Source organism: Crinia signifera, chromosome 5, assembly GCF_055691185.1.
Source record: "Crinia signifera chromosome 5, ASM5569118v1, whole genome shotgun sequence".
In the NCBI taxonomy this organism is placed as follows: Eukaryota; Metazoa; Chordata; class Amphibia; order Anura; family Myobatrachidae; genus Crinia; species Crinia signifera.
This window is the reverse complement of record NC_139221.1, coordinates 62,765,976-62,783,203: the sequence shown is the minus strand read 5'-3', so window position 1 is coordinate 62,783,203 and position 17,228 is coordinate 62,765,976.

The following is a 17,228-nucleotide window of genomic DNA, read 5'->3' as shown; positions in this document are numbered from 1 at the left end:
CCATACAATGAATGGGCGGCCTGTGATTGGCTGAGCGCTCTCTCAGCCAGTCAGCAATTGGCTGAGAGAGCGCTCAGCAGCCAATCACAGGCTGCCCATTCATTTTATGGGCTTTTTTTTTTTATTCATTACTGACAGCTCCCGGCCGGCTCCCCCTGCACGGCTCTATGCAGCCTGTGTCCCCCGCAGCGTCTCCAGCCCCCCCTGCTCCCTCTACCTTCTCGCCGCACAGACGCTGTCCCCAGCAGCGGGGGACACAGACGTGTCCCCCGCAGCGTCCCCAGCCCCCCCTGCTCCCTCCACCGCCGCGCCGCCCCACTAGGTCCCAAGTCGGGTGGTCGGACGTGCAGCAGGTCCGACCACCCGACGCAGATCCGATGCGCACGGGACCGCGCATCGGATCTGAGGGGACATCAAAACTAGCCGATTTTGGTCCGATTTCGGCCAGATCCGACTGATCTGGCTGAAATCTGACCAAAATCGGCTAGTGTATGGGGGCCTTAATACCCATTTTCCATCTGCAAGCCGGGTCACACCCGGGATTTTGTACCCGGCTACAGCCTGGGTGCGACCCGGCTTGCAAACCCATTCACACTAGAGTCCCCACCCGGCATAATGCCAGGCGGGTGACATCATCGGGAGGTGGGGTCAGGGAGGCGCTGGGAGATGAAAGCATCTCCCAGCGCCGGCTTTTGCACTGCAGTGAACAGGACCCGGGTCGCATCGACCCCGGTTACCTTTTTACACTACACAGTGACCCAGGTTGAAGCCGTGTTCAACCCTGGTCGCTACCTGGGTAGAAATGCCGGGTCCCACTACCTGGGTTATTTCTACAGGGAGCGTTTCCACCTGCCTAAAATCCCGGATTTTGCGCGCTCCCGTCCAAAAACACAGGATATTTAGGCTAGTGGAAAAGGGGTATAAGTGTGAGTGCTTTTTGGGACCTGCATTTCCACCTGTGAAAGACGATATTAATCTTTATGTTTACACTACAAAGCTATGAACTTATCATCCACCAGGCCATGGGTGCCGAGCATAACCCTCGGCTTCAGCCCTGGGGGGAGGGACCCTTTAATTAGGGTGCCTCCACACCCCCAGGAAACCCTGACCAGGGGTGATTAGGTGGGGGAGGGTAATGCTACACCCACCTGGACCAGTATAAACATGCCCACTGGCTATGGCATTACCTCCCAGGCTATTGGAGCCCGGTACTCGTTTAAAAAAATATGGTGGACATCTATATTTTCCCGACTAGATTTTTAGAATCAGTAACAACCCAAAGAGCCCAGGACTGGTTATGCTTATGGAGCACTCCTCCCAGTTTTTTTTTTTTTTTTTTCAATTTTGTAACCTTATTAACAGATTTAATCAAAAAAGCACTGCACAGACACAGGAAAAAAGTGGGAAAAATGATCACAATTGCACATGCCATCAAAAAAAATGATTTCTAAAATTACAATTCTTAGTAAATTTCCCAGATTTGGAAACTCATTGTCTCGAGGTTCCTGCAAATCCCAGCATGATTGATCTCGCACAAACCCAGATCAATCACAGTTCTTAGTAAATTTACCCCTAGGACTTCCAATGGACAGTTGATTATTCCTTTGATTTGCACTGCAATATTGGATGTCTCAGAAGTTCATGACTAAGGAGGGAGGATTTCACATTCACAATACTCCCTAACTATGGGGGTTATTCTGGTTCACTCCTGGCAAATTCCTTCTTAAATGGACAAAACCATGTGCACTGCAGGTGGGGTAGATGGTACTTGTGCAGAGAGAGTTAGATTTGGGTGGGGTTTTACTTCAAAGTGAGATCTATTTTGCAGTGTAAAAGTAAAGCAGTCAGTATTTTCCCTGCACAGAAACAAAATAACTAACCCTAATCTAATTCTCTCTGCACATTTGACATCTGCCCCCTGCAGTGCACATGGTTTTGTCCATTTAAGAAGGAATTTGCCAGAAGGAGTGAACCAGAATAACCCATCTATACCTTTTGGAAAAGATAGGAGTGCCAAATCCATATTTTAAAAAGTAAAACATATAGTGATTTTTTTTTATATTTAAAACAAAATGGCAGCAGGGTAACATGTGGGTAAACGTTGAATGAGTGTGGACACAAATTACATTTTTACATTTCTTCCTTAATAGTTTTTACCTATAACTGTAATCTATGTGAGTCAGCTGTAGCAAACGCTTGTCTTGTACACAGCCCTTGCCGCAGCTTTCGTGGATATTTATGGAACGATTAAAAGATAATATCACATTTTATAATTACACTTTTTCTCCGCAGAATTAATGACACTATTTGGATTTTGCACCAGAGTAAACTTCTGCAATATTCATAAGCAAAGCTAATAAATCTCTTCTCTTGTTTTGCTTAGATGTGCACTTTAGTATCCTCTAAGTATATATTACAAGAGTAAAACAGCTATATATTTAAATTAAATAGCTAGATTATTGTCCAATAAGTTGCAAGCTCAGATATACATTAAAATAATTTTATGTGGACTGAGGCATGAAATATGAATAGTGCTTCTGTATTAAAGCTAAGCTAAAATATATGATTACCGAAGCTGAAAGATACGTCTCTATGCATGCAGTTATTGAAGTCAGAAGCATTCATTATCCAGTATCGAGCTCATTCCTTTTGCCAAACGAGCACTGTATTATCCAATTCATTGAGCCATTTCACTAAGCACTGCTGTTGCTGACCAGAATATTCATAGGAAAAGTCTATTTGGGAAGCTCTAGACCATTAAGTGGTGTGCATCAAGCCTCCTTTACTAATAGAGATTTATATGTCAGTTTTAAGTGGAGCTTACTGTATATTCTCTTTTAACCATACAACAGTGTTAGGTGCACAAAATTGCGGTGAAAGGTATTTGATTTGAGTTTTGCCACCAAACAGGACAGTTAAGATTTGTTGGGGTTTGGTACTTAAGCTGACACGGTGGTACAGTTTGGCTATCCTTTCTATTGGATCTTCGCTTGGATTTAAGGATGTTGCATTGTCTTGGAAATACTCCCAAGAGGATCAAAACATCAACCTTAATGTTATCATCTGTGGCTAAACCCTCTTTGGGTTGGTATAATTGGTATAAACCAATTAATGTGAGAGGACCCCAATATTTTGGTTTTGGTTCTAATTCTTCATTATGTTTTGGTTTTCGCTTTGCTATAGATATACATTCCAAAACACTGACGATCCAGGGCCATGAAGATGACATTTTGCTTCATTTGGAGATTTGCATTTGGCAGAGAGACCCAAGCTGGGCTTGGTTTGACTCAAAACCGCTAATTTCGGGTGAGTTGTTTCCTAAAAAAATAATATAGAATAGGGGAAAGATATAAACGAATAATCACATATATCCAGGGAGTGCCATACGATTAGGAATAATAAAAATTACATTTATTTGTATATAAAAATACATACAATATATAACTATACCATTGATACAGACTTATAAATAGACAATAAAGAAATAAAAAATGAATAAAAAGAGTATAAATAAATAAATAAAAAGAGTCAAGGGGCAGAACCAGCATACACTCCGTGTGGTATCTTACTAGCAGCCATTCCTGTGCAAACTCCCTAACTTGCTTTCATCTATTAAGCCGGTTCCCTGCAACACCGATTAACAGGAGTCTCCCTCTTCAACAGCGCTAGCCGTTTTCTGGCAGAAAAAGCCAAGAACAAGAGCCTGGGTGAGTTTACCTGTAGTTTATACAATCTTCATCAGTTCACGGCAACTCAGCGGCTTCCATCTGAGCTGTTTGCCGGAAGTGGACGGCTCGCTCCCTGCATATCATGACATCAGCGGGTCGTCAACAGGCGGCAACCGCTGGTGGGGTAGCTGGAGCTGTCTGCGGACAGTACGGATCACAAATAGAAATACCGGCTACTAATCCTTTGCTTGTGTTTTTTTATAAGTCTGTATCAATGGTATAGTTATATATTGTATGTTTTTTTTATATACAAATAAATGTTATTTTTATTATTCCTAACCGTGTGGCGCTCTCCGGATATATGCGATTATTCACTTATATCTTTCCCCTCTTCTATAGTGTTCTAATTAACAAAGCATCCAGTTTGTTATTTGGGAGCAGCCGTTAGTGTATATCCATATAAATACATTTTTTCCTAGGGTTAATCTTTAATATTTGCTTCCGATTGGGTTTATTTTAACCTCAAGTTTTCTAGTCCTAAAAATCCAAACCTGCCCATCTCTAATATCTGCTTTGTTAAGCATTGCAAGTGCACCATTTACTTATTATCAGCTCAATCCGACCAATAACTGTATGTGATTATATTGTGCACTGTTATTTCATACAGGCAAAGGAAATGAGTTGCTGCTCTAGATTTGTCTATGTGGCTGACTATGGGCAAGTTTCAAAGATGAATTGCAAATCCATTTACAACTACTGTATGAGTAAGGCCCACTATATGTGGTATGTGACATCACAGAAGCTTGGATAACTGCAATCTCAGCTTTTTGACCTGTATCCGATAACAATTTTAAGTAATAAAAATATTCAAATCTATAAATTTGACATACAGTAAAGGCAGTCCAGCTATCCACATGACTGTAAGAATGATATAAATAATAGTATAGTATTAAGGTTCTAGTAGACGGGATTTTCAAGTGACTATTTTGTTTTCCGACCATGCCCTTGGTCCATGCGCCAATCAAATGGTTGCACTGAGTATTGTGAGTTCTTTTGTGAATTCTATTCAGATTGCTAGCAGCCTACATATCTTATAACAGTTATTACTGTATGTTACATTGGAATCAATCAAGGAGCTTTTGGCTATTATTTTTAACAAGCTGTCAAGATTATTTGACTGGCGGTAAGAAATCTAAATATGGTTTTACAAAGGTTCTATTCTGGTACAGTTTTAGCAATTATGTGAAATTTTAACCAATATGACAATTACTGAACCTGTAAGCTAAAACATGATGCAATATACAGTATGGCTGCACACGTAGGCAACTGCTGAGTAAAGTTGCCAACTGCTTAGAATGCTTCACATCAGTAGTAAGCGTGTAATGATGACATCAGGAAAACTGGATGAAATAACATGCAGACTATTACTAGGTAACATCATTGTCATTATATATAAATAAGCAATTTTTTTTCAGGTCTACGTAGAAGTTGTGCCATAGTTAATTGAATAACTGTACTTTGAGTCCCCTGTTGACATACGTGGGTCAGATAGTCTAATCTCTATTGGCTGATAACCATTGACTGATGATAATTAATTTCCATGTAACCATACCTCCCAAATGTCCCAGGACCATTCAGTTTCTTTGGTTCTGACCCATCCACTGGCAGCAGTGTCCTGTGGTGGGGTGGGGGCAGTTGGGAGTCCCTCGCTGTTCTGCTTAGCAGAACAGCAGTGAATAGATGCTGTGTACATGCAAGCAATCTATACATGGGAGACAAAGGGGATGGGGGCATGGCCGGCAGGGAGCTGACAGGGAGATCCTTGCTGCACTGTTTTCTTTGGATCCCTGTGACTTGCTGGCTGGGTCCTCCTCCTTCCCTCATCCGCACAGGCAGCGCACTATGATCTCCATGCAGCACTCTGTTCTTACCGAGAGCTGCTTCAGGCATCCATTAGTCTGGTCTACTCTGGTCTCGGACAGCAGGGGCTGCTGGGACATGTAGGTTTTTTTTGAAGTGCCTTGCTACCAGACACTTAAAAAAAACTACATGTACCAGCAGCCAATGCTTTCCGAGCCCAGAGCAGAGTCTGGCTGCAGCACAGCCGATGGACACGCCACAGGGACAGCTGGTAAGGAACTATTTGCTGTTAATAATTGTAGGACCAGGTCCGGGCCCCCTTCTCTGTGAGGGCCCGGGACTCCAGACCCCACAGACCCCCCTGTCGGCGGGCCTGGCTCTGCTCGTGCCAGCCTTAATGTCGAGAGGTATGATGTAATCACTTACTGAATGCCCTGAGAAAAAATGGGGACCTATTTACATGAACACCGCCCCCAAAGTTCACCATCGGAATTGTACACAAGCCTTCAGGTCAGTGCTTTTCATTAAAGTAATAGCAATAAAAAAAAACACTAAACGTGTATGGCTTTTTGCAGTTCTCCAATTGATCATTTAAATAAATTAAATTTGACTCTCATAACTCCTGACTCCACTGGTTAATTCTGCTTGATGTTTCCTGTCTAATTGGGGCTGTAATTATGGTTTTGAACATTTCTATGTCTTCTCATTTTGCCATAAATGTATTTAGAATCACGGCGACTTTTACTGCAGCAGATTTCTTCCTGGCTGTACCTTTGTGATGGTGTTATTTAATGTATTGCTTGTGAGAAGACCCACGATTTTCCTTGCATTGTATTTCACTGAATCTCACATCACATTCAATCAGCGAGTCAGGCAGTCATTCATATAAAGCTGAATGGATCCCTGAATGATACATTGTACTAATGATGTTACAATTTGTGGTTTGTCGATTTTAGTTTCATGCACTTAAAGTTGAGGAGTCTCATTAGTGATCTACAAATTGGCATCAATAATTCTTTTTTAAAACCTTGATTTTACCTCTGTAATATAGGATAAAAAAATAGGTTTAAGTCAGTGAAAGCAATGGCATCTATTCACCGCTGCAATGCTGGACAGAGCAGCAAGTGACAGGGAGCCCCCAACTGCCCCCCACACCAAAGGACACTGCTGTCCATGGGTGGGACAGCGGGACACTCATGCAAAAAAAGTGACTATCCCTTCATATCTCCCAACCAAAACAGTTGGGAGATATGAAGCTGGTAAGCAAACACTCTCCTGGAGTGGCGTAAGTTCGCCCCAGTTGCCCGGAGGCAAGAAAAATATTGGTGCCTCCCTCACACACACATACAGCACCTTATATAAATACATGTATGCATGTGTGTAAGTATTTATGTGTGTTATGTATGTTATGTTTAAAATAAATTGAGTGTGATGTCTATGGTCCAGCAAAGGGGTAGTCAGCCACAGAAGCGATATTGAAGGCTTTCAGTTTCAATGAACTGATTTAAATTTGCAGGGGAGGAGAGGTGCCCCCTTGGGAGCAGGAGCCCAGCAGCAGATGACTCCATTGCCTCCCAAAGTTACGCCTCTGCTCTCCTGGTATCTTCCAACAACACAGGATTTGGAAAGACTGACACACCCCTCTCCCAGCACCTGTTCATTCCTAAACCGCATTGAATTATGAATAGGGGTGTATTCACAGGGCAAGCAAAACAGGAAATCCCAGAAGCTTGAAGGGAGATGTAGTCCTACTGGGTAGTAATTCTAAAGAAACAGGAAATTCCGATGCTCATGCTGGGAGATGTAGTCAAACCAGACAGTGGGCCAGATGCACTAAGCTTCGAAGGTGATAAAATGGAGAGTGATAAACAGCTAGCCAATCAATTTCTGCCTGCCATGTCACAGACTGTGTTTGAAAAATGACAGGCAGGAGCAGATTGGTTGGTTGTTTATCACTCTCCATTTTATCACTTTAGAAGCTTAGTACATCTGGCCCATTAACTGCTACAGAGACATGGGGGGACATTTACCAAAATGGATTCATAGAAAAAAGGTGTATTCGTAGGCAGAAATACACCTTTTGTTTTACGAATTTGTATTTTCGGGATTTACAATCCCAAAAATACAACAATTCGTAGCCCTAAAGATGGAACATTCGTATTTGTATTTACAAATACAAATGTCTACACCATCGATAGGATACGACAGAAATCACCATTCAAAAGAATGGTGGTTTCTGATTTACTAAGCAGCCGTATGGATAATACGGCTGCTAAGTGGTGTGAAACACCCACGCAAATACGACAGGAAAATAGAACACCATTTTCCTGTCGTATTTGCTTTAAGCCTGCACGGATCAGTCAGATCCGTGCAGGCTTCAGTGTAAAAAAATAGAAAAAAAATTAAATATAAAAAAAAAAAAACGGCGTGGGGTCCCCCCCACAGCCGTAACCAGCACCAGGCTGACGGAGCCTGGAGCCGGTAATTAAAAATCAGGGAACCCGACAAATAGGGGTTCCCTGATTTTTAACAACCAGCCCCAGGCTCCTGCTCTGGGGCTGGTTCCCAAAATACGGGGGACAAAATGACTAGGGGTCCCCCGTATTTTAAGAACCAGCCCCAGGCAAAACCAGCCAGCAGGGTAATGCCACAGCCGGGGGGAGACTTTTTATGCAAGTCCCCCCGGCCAAAGCATTAACCCTACCGACCAGTCAGCCTGGCCAGGGGCCCTGGGGGAGTGGGGACCCCCCCAATAAAGGGGTCCCCCCCCTCCAGGACTTACCTGACCAGGCTGAAGCCTGGTGCTGTCCTCGATGCCCCTGGGCGGTGGGCATCGAGCTGATAGCGGTGTAAAAAATAGAACAAACGATTGTTTTTTACTGTGGCACTACAAGTGCCAGCAAGCCTCCCCAGCAAGCTGGGACTTGGAGAACCACAAGTCCCAGCCTGCTGGGCATTAAAGGGCCCGCTGGGTCTTGTAGTGCCACAGTAAAAAAAATAGTTAAATAAAACACACTGACACCCATTTTAAATATAAGTTTAATACACACATTACATACATACTGGCACTTACCTTTCTTGATCCCGTAGGTAGCCCTGGTCCTGATGTCCTGTGTCGTCCTCCAGGTCCATGTCGGCTGTCTGCGTCGTCCTCCAGGTCCATGTCGACGGTCCGTGTCGTCCTCCAGGTCCATGGCGGTGTCCGGGTCCGAAGAAATCCATGTTGGAGCTGTGGAAGGAAATCCTACTCACCTGGTCCTGCGCTGAAGAAGTCTTCTCTTGATCTGACGTAATCCAGGTAATGTTGAAGCTGTCGCCGGTCCCCGCTGTCTCCGCTGTCTCTGCATCGCGCTGAGGAGAGATGCTGAGATGTTTCATATTCGGCGCCTCTCCTCAGACTGAATTCTATTGGCCGCCTAGCAGGCCAATCAGGAGCCGAGAAAGTCAAGAGAAGACTTCTTCAGCGCAGGACCAGGTGAGTAGGATTTCCTTCCACAGCTCCAACATGGATTTCTTCGGACCCGGACACCGCCATGGACCTGGAGGACGACACGGACCGTCGACATGGACCTGGAGGACGACGCAGACAGCCGACATGGACCTGGAGGACGACACAGGACATCAGGACCAGGGCTACCTACGGGATTAAGAAAGGTAAGTATCAGTATGTGTAACGATCAGATCAGGTGATCGATCAAATTAACGTATGCCTCCTGTTATGATTATCTGTGCAATCAATGTATGTCTGGTATGTTTGGTAAATTCATGCCGCCTGTGATTATTATGTGGGAGATCAGAACATGTCATGTATTATGTGTGTGGACTATTGGTGACCCAGGGAGTGTAGCCATCTATGGACTCCTCTGGAGTTAGGATGTAAGATAAGATCTGAGACCCCTCATAAACCAGATTGGGGGGGAGAGCAATAGTGTCCAGCCAACAGGCCAAAAGGTGCTCTGGCCCTCCACACTAAATTACCTCTTATCACTTGAGGAATGTAGAAAATCTACTTCAAAGCAGGGACAAATTCTTTATGGGAAAGATCCTATATCTAGGGACTTTCACTAGGCTCAGCAAGGGAATGGTTAAAAATCCCAAGGGGGGGAGGGATGAGGGAGTCTGCAAGGTATAACGAAGACCCTTCTCCCTATAGTCAGTGTCACTACCTGGGGGTCTAGCAAACAGGCTGTAAGCGACGAGAGATTTCTTGTGGAGAACCCCCCCACGTCAGGATTGGTACTTAAGTGTAAGCTACGGTTCTGTCATTTTTCCCTTTTTATTTTATTTCTGAAATTGCATTTAAAACTCGTGTGTACTTTTAAAATCATTGTAAAATCTTGTAACTATTTTCTAAAGCTCTGTAGTATTTCTAGGAATAAATAATACATATTCTCAGTCCTGGTTCTGTGTTCTTAAGACTCATTAGCCTCAGAAGAGAACGCTCCAGCGTGTTACCATTTGTATATTGTATTGTGCGGTCAGGTGCGAGCCAAGCCGCCCCTTGCGCAGTTTCAAGCGCTAAAATCAGGTTTTGGCTGGTGGCAGTGTACCTCAAGGAAAGGACCCGAGTGTCCTAAGTGAACCCCAGTCACGGCCGGAGCTGCTCAGATTGACGTATCGGAGCAGGCGACCGGTGGGTCCGTGACAGTATGTATGTAATGTGTGTATTAAACTTTTATTTAAAATGGGTGTCAGTGTGTTTTATTTAACTATTTTTTTTACTGTGGCACTACAAGACCCAGCTGGCCCTTTAATGCCCAGCAGGCTGGGACTTGTGGTTCTCCAAGTCCCAGCTTGCTGGGGAGGCTTGCTGGCACTTGTAGTGCCACAGTAAAAAACAATCGTTTGTTCTATTTTTTACACCGCTATCAGCTCGATGCCCACCGCCCAGGGGCATAGAGGACAGCACCAGGCTTCAGCCTGGTCAGGTAAGTCCTGGAGGGGGGGGGACCCCTAGTCATTTTGTCCCCCGTATTTTGGGAACCAGCCCCAGAGCAGGAGCCTGGGGCTGGTTGTTAAAAATCAGGGAACCCCTATTTGTCGGGTTCCCTGATTTTTAATTACCGGCTCCAGGCTCTGTCAGCCTGGTGCTGGTTTCGGCTGTGGGGGGGACCCCACGCCGGTTTTTTATTTTTTTTTATTTATTTATTTAATTTTTTTTTACACCTTGCAGCCTGCACGGATCTGACTGATCCGTGCACACTGCCTACAAATAATTCGTATTAGCAGCCGTATATACGGCTGCTAATACGAATTCCTACGGCATCGGAGGGTTACAAAGCAGTCGTATATGACTGCTTTGTAAATCCCTCTCCGGAACACGACTTTGCATACGACTGAAACAGTCGTATGCAGTCGTAGGGAAAATACTAATACGAAAAACTAGGTTTTTCATATTAGTAAATTTCCCCCATAGGGTCAGATGTACTAAGCCTCGAAAAGTGATAAAACGGCAAGTGATAAACTACCAGCCAATCAACTACCATGTTACAGTCTGAGTTTAATAAATGACAGTTAAAGTATAAGGATAAAAAACACAATTAACAAGCAAAAGTGCAGCAAATGTTATCGCTAGCTTATACACCCCCCCCCCCCCCCCCCCGCCCCACTGTTGTGCTCGCATTCCGGTTGCCCCGTTCTGCTACTGCAAGAGAACAGTGTGCTTTTGCTTGAGGGCACCCATGACAGTGGGAGACTGGGGTACAGTATCTGCTGCACCCCCTTCTGACTGCCACCAGTGCGAAGACAATTTTGTAAGGTCACAGACTTATTTTTTTGCGTGACTGATCTAGTTTATATAAGAATATATAAGAAGGTGAATAAGGCGGCTAGTGGTGTACTGTATTAATTTCTGTTTTTGATAAAGAGGTCATCCTGCACATTAAAGAATTATCGCAGGACCTTCAATGTAATCTAATGGTAGCCGAGTGTGTTATTTAGCAGCAGCCAAAGGAGAACAGAGGACGCATCTCGTCACTGTCTGAGCAGTAAATACTATTGTTTCCTCCTATAGATTTTGCAGGCTGTATGCCAGGCACAGCACAGCAGATAAGGCACTGGAGATCAATGAAGTACACAATGAAAAGAGAGTGTAATGCAGAAAAATTTGTATTGTATAAGGGAAGGTCTTTAGGAGTTCACATGGAAGAAAACAAATGATTCAGCGATTTACCATCTCCTATTAAACTGTAATAGTTCGTTCCATCATATGCCCAGAGCCGGATTAACAATGGGCCTGATGGAGCTACAGCTCCAGGCCCACTCTACAAATAGGCCCATTTTGTAGCTGAGGGCCAGGGCTTTACAACGAGCCCAGCCCCGTGTCGCTAGCCCCCCGGCAACTAGAGATACCGCCAGGCAAACCTGGAATGTTGTCCAGTTCCCACTCTGGCATCACAGAAGCTCGAGGTTGATCTCAGTCGAACCCAAATTGCTGGGCCTTCAATCTGATACCTGGTCCATATGGGTACATTGGTTCTAGAGATATTGTGGGTAAACCAATTTTTTTTTTTCATTTCTGAAATGTAATTTCATGGCTGTTCAGATTTCTCTGGAACCAAACGGCCCAGTTTCACGGGACCAAAATCATTCGAAGCCTACATGTAAATGGGTCAGTTGGTTCCGAAGATATAGCTGTTTGTTTAAAGGGGGGTGGTGGTGGTTTTCTCTCCCCCTCACACCAGAAAATGTAGGGATTAGGCTTGTGTAAAAGGGGCCAGTCCGAGAATGTCCCAGCATGATCCTGGGACCATATTTCCGGGTAAGTCCCTGCATTTTCTGGTGTGAAAGGGGTGTTATTTCAAAAAGCCGGGACATGCAGTGCTCTGAATACAGCCGTGCAGCCCCCTGCTCTCTGCCCGGCGGTCAATCAGTGCCAGATTAAGCCTTCGGGGGACCCAGGGCACTTTAGACAGGGGGATCCCCTTGCACTTTCCATTACTGGCCACAAACTGCATGAGAGAATATTATACTGTCAAAACACAGAGTAAAGACAGTATAAACTTGGTCAATGGGTAACTGCTTACTCTGTAGGACTGTCGGAGATCTCACAGTGTCAGTGCTGCCTCTGATTAAAAACCCTCCCATGAATAGGCTGCTGCTGCTCCTCCATAGGCCTGATAAGCATGTAATGAGCTCCTCCACTCAGAGCTCAGCATAAACCTCTCAGCCTCTGCCCTCTTGTGCAAAGTGTCATGGGGCTTAGTCAACTCCCAGTAATGCACTGCACACTTGTGCAATCAGTGTGCCTCAGCTCCCGATGCTCAGCACCATTAATTATTGTCACATTGTCAGATAGATGAAGCTGCAGCACTACCCCACTCCCATGCACAAAACCTTTAGCAAAAAAAATAATAATAATGTTTTTGTTAAAAATACATGCCAACCACAGGGGGCCCCTAGCTAGAGGGGGCCCATGGGTACTGACCCCTTTTGCCCCTGCTTTAATCTGGCCCTGCTGTCAATGGCTGTCATTTCTGCCCGGCGGTGGCTGTCCCCCAGTTACCATTAGCATGTATTCCCCCTTGGCAATGAGCATGTAATCCCACATGGCAACGAGCATGGAACCCCTGGCAATGAACATGGAACCCCTGGCAATGAACATGTAGGTAAGCAACACTTATGTAGCATCATTTTTAATAGGCATTATGGTGTTTGGCATAATACGTAATGGACATTATGGTGTAAATTTTTAATGCGCGCATTGGCATGCAATGTCCCTATTTATGAAGCATATTGTGCATTATTGCTCAATCTGTTTGGTATAGTACAGAAACTATGTCAAGGCATGCTGGGACGTGTAGTTTCACAACAGCAGGAGGGCCACTGTTTGGACATGCCTGTTATAGTGTACATTTTGGCTCAATCCATGTGGCAAAATGTGAATTTTGCCTTAATCTGTGTGGCATAACGTGAATTTTGACTCAATCTGTGTGCCATAGTGTGAATTTTGGCTCAATTGGTGTGAATTTTGGCTCATTCCATATGTCATAATGTGTAAGAGTCGAATACAGTATAAGGGGGTTACTATTGTGTTGCATGATTTGTATAAGGGGTATATGGTGTGGTAAACTAAGGTGACCACATAAAAGGTGCTGAAATGTTGTCTACCAAGTTTCGGCTTTCAGTATTTTTTTTATGACTGGAGTGCCGCCTCACCCCGCAAGTATCTTAGGACATCGGCATCCTGCGGGTGCACCTTTGGAGGGCACCCGCCAATATATCTCCCTGCATTTTTCCTATGCCAGCCCCCTGCCTTTTCCAGGCATATATAATTAGTTAAAAGTATTTACACAAATAGAGACACACCCATGAGCAGACCACCCAACCAGAACACTGGTCACGTCCCCCACATTATTAGGTGCTGGCCACAACCCCTATTATTGTGCATAATAGGCCCTTGATTATTTTCAGCTCCAGGCCCATTTAGACCTTAATCTGGCTCTGCATATGCCTGTGTTACTATTCCCAACATGTGATGTATATGATGCCACAGAGACATCTTCAGCAAAGCCCACACTGGTAATTGTCTTTCCATTAACCAGTTAAAAAGAGGTGGGGTTGCCCACAGCAACCAAGATTCTGTCTTTTCTCAGTTGCATCCTAGAAAATGATACACATAATCTGATTGGTTGCTATGAGCAACATCACCTCTTTTCATTTTTAGTAGCTTTAGTAAATGTAGTTTTTTCTATGCTCATTACATTACTTTACATGTATTCCACGTCACCTCGCTGCGGTCGCCACGCTTCGGGCTCGGTGGCTCGCTGTGCTCGCCACACTATATAAAATCAACTCCACGCCGACGTGGATAGTGGGGTCATGAAAAAGTCTGAGGACGCTTTCCACCGCCCCTCACAGGGCTCGTTGCGCTCGCCACACTTCGGGGTGGCGTGGATAGTGGGGGGGTGCGTTAAACCTATTTTGGGGACATACAATCATATTATTGTATACCTAATGTCATGGCATCACACACCCTATAAAATCCCATGCGATCGCGTGCGATTTAAATTGCATGCGATTTTGCGGCAGATGCGATGCGATGGGCCAGGGCAGAGAGAGCAGTGAATAAATTACATAGGAAAATCGCATCGCACATCGCATGGCCCTAAAATGGCCCATGCGATGCAATTTTCCGACTATTGCTTAGTGGGCGCCGTTCTAGGAAACACGTACCAAAAAACACTATGCTATGCAAGAGAGTTTTGGCAACATAACTTTTTGCCTTTGTTTCAAGAGGAGAGTTGGTAAGATTTACATACTTGCAAAGTGGTAATACTTGCAAATTTCAAGGTGTGACTAATGAAATGAGATATAGGGCTCTATCATTGCTATGTGGATGGTGCAGGATGGGCTCTGGAGATCGTGTTGGGGAGGTCCAAGTGGCCTAATTCAGAGCTGTTAGCAGGGCTGCAATTTTTGCATATGGACAAAACCATGCTGCACTGCAAGTGGGGCAGATGTAACATGTGCAGAGAGAGTTAGATTTGGAGGAGTTATTTTGTTTCTGTGCAGGGTAAATACTGGTTGCTTTATTCTTGCACTACAATTTAGATTTTAGTTTAAACACACCTCTTCCAAGTCTAACTCTCTCTGCACATGTTACATCTTCCCCACCTGCAGTGCAGCATGGTATTGTCCATCTGCAAAACTTGCAGCTTTGCTAACCAGTCTGAATCAGGCCCATAGTGAAATGTTTTGCACCATCACAGACTCTCCTAGAGGGCAGGATATGGGAGGTGTTCCCAGATCTGCTGGATTGAAAACAAATGCGGTTTGCCACTTTTCACCCGATTCTTCTGCCCGTAGCACCAGAATTGGTTGAAATTGGTTAAACTTGCATAAGTGTATGGCCAGATTTAAAGCAAATTTGCAGGATTATCGACTAACAGTGACCACAAAAGCACAATATAGTGTAGGTGTTTAACAATACAGACTCTAGAACCTCTACCTGGACTTCCCTGCCACAGGAAGTCATATCCACTCCAAACCACAGTGAAGCATCAGTAATCCTCCCCCCCCTGCTTCCAATGCGTTTAGTGACTATTCCTCGAGACACTGATAATTGAGACATTTAAGGGAAGTTATATTTTATTATTCTCTACAGCAGGGGTCCTCAAACTATTTGCTCTGGGACCCCAACAAACAATTAAAATAATTATGGGACCCCAGAAAGTTACTGCAGAAGGTCATCACATCACATGTGTAGTCAGCAGACAGCACATACATGGCAGCATTGTGGAGGCACAACATGATGGGAGGAGTCTAATATACCATAACCCATCACATCACATGTGTAGTCAGCAGACAGCACAGACATGGCAGCATTGTGGAGGCACAACATGATGGGAGGAGTCTAATATACCATAACCCATCACATCACATGTGTAGTCAGCAGACAGCAGACAGCACATACATGGCAGCATTGTGGAGGCACAACATGATGGGAGGAGTCTAAATAACAGGCAATTTAACAGATTTTTCAGACTCCTTGAATCACTGACTGAGATTAGAAAAGTCATCAGCCTGATGGTCAGCATTAGAAGGTTGGGACACACTTTGGGGTCAGGACCCACAGTTTGAGAACCGCTCCTCTACAGTATTCTGGGGCTGGGCGCACCTGTCTTATATACTATTGCTTTTTCCATATCCTCTCAGTATTTATGTTCCTGCAGGTGTTCTTTGATACATAGGCCCAATATTTACTTTATGACTATCATTGTACAAATGATACATTTATTCATAAACTTCTACTTGTTAAACTTCTGCAGAACATAGACAGTACCAAAGCGGGATAGAATTTATTCATGCTTATTTGGCAGAACTTAAAAAAATATCTGATCACTGCCAATATGGAAATATGTTGAATATTGCCTCGAGATGTAGACTGGAAATTGTCATTTTCAATAAGAGAAAGCAGAAGAGTCAGCTAATGGGAACAGAGCTCAATATAAACGCTCAGGAGAAGTAGCGGAAGAGTTAGCAAAATGGTTACATTATCAAGGGCAACTAGGGAGGCCAATCCTGGACCATTGTTGTAATCCTGGGACTCAATTCCAGGCTTCCCACGATCCCCGGATTGAATAGTGCTTGCAGGTAATAGTGAGCAGTGACAGTAGTTATAATTGGTGTAGGGAGCAACATGTGTGGGTGTGGGGAGCAATGAGGAAGGGCATAGGGAGCAGTGAGGAAGGGCATAGGGAGCAGTGAGAGAGAGTGGGTGTAGTAAGCATTGAGGGACAGTCAGTGTAGAGAGCACTTAGGAAGAATGTGAGTAGGGAGTAGAGAGGGAGGTGGATGTACAGTAGGAAGCAGTAAGGGAGGATGGGAGTAGGCAGCAGCGGTCACCTGGCAGTATGGCTGAGAGGGGATCCATCTGTATATCAATTTTGAGACTGTCTCAGTGGGGGTAGGTGATGTATTATTTGAAATATGGAGGCTTGTGGTTCTTCCCAAAAGCTTAACAATCTTGGGGTCACTAGACGCCAAGTGCAGTGAAACCAATGGCCTTCACCCAGATAAAGAGATTTTTTATTCCTACCTATTTTGGTGTTAGGCTGCGCCTGCATTTAATTTGGTGCCGCCCACATGAGGCCACTTCTAGAAATTTTTCCTTGCCCAATTTTAGTTCTCTTTTAGTTCTCAATCCACCCCTGAGTATATGGCTACCCCCCTAAGCAACATATACCCCACTACCCGGCA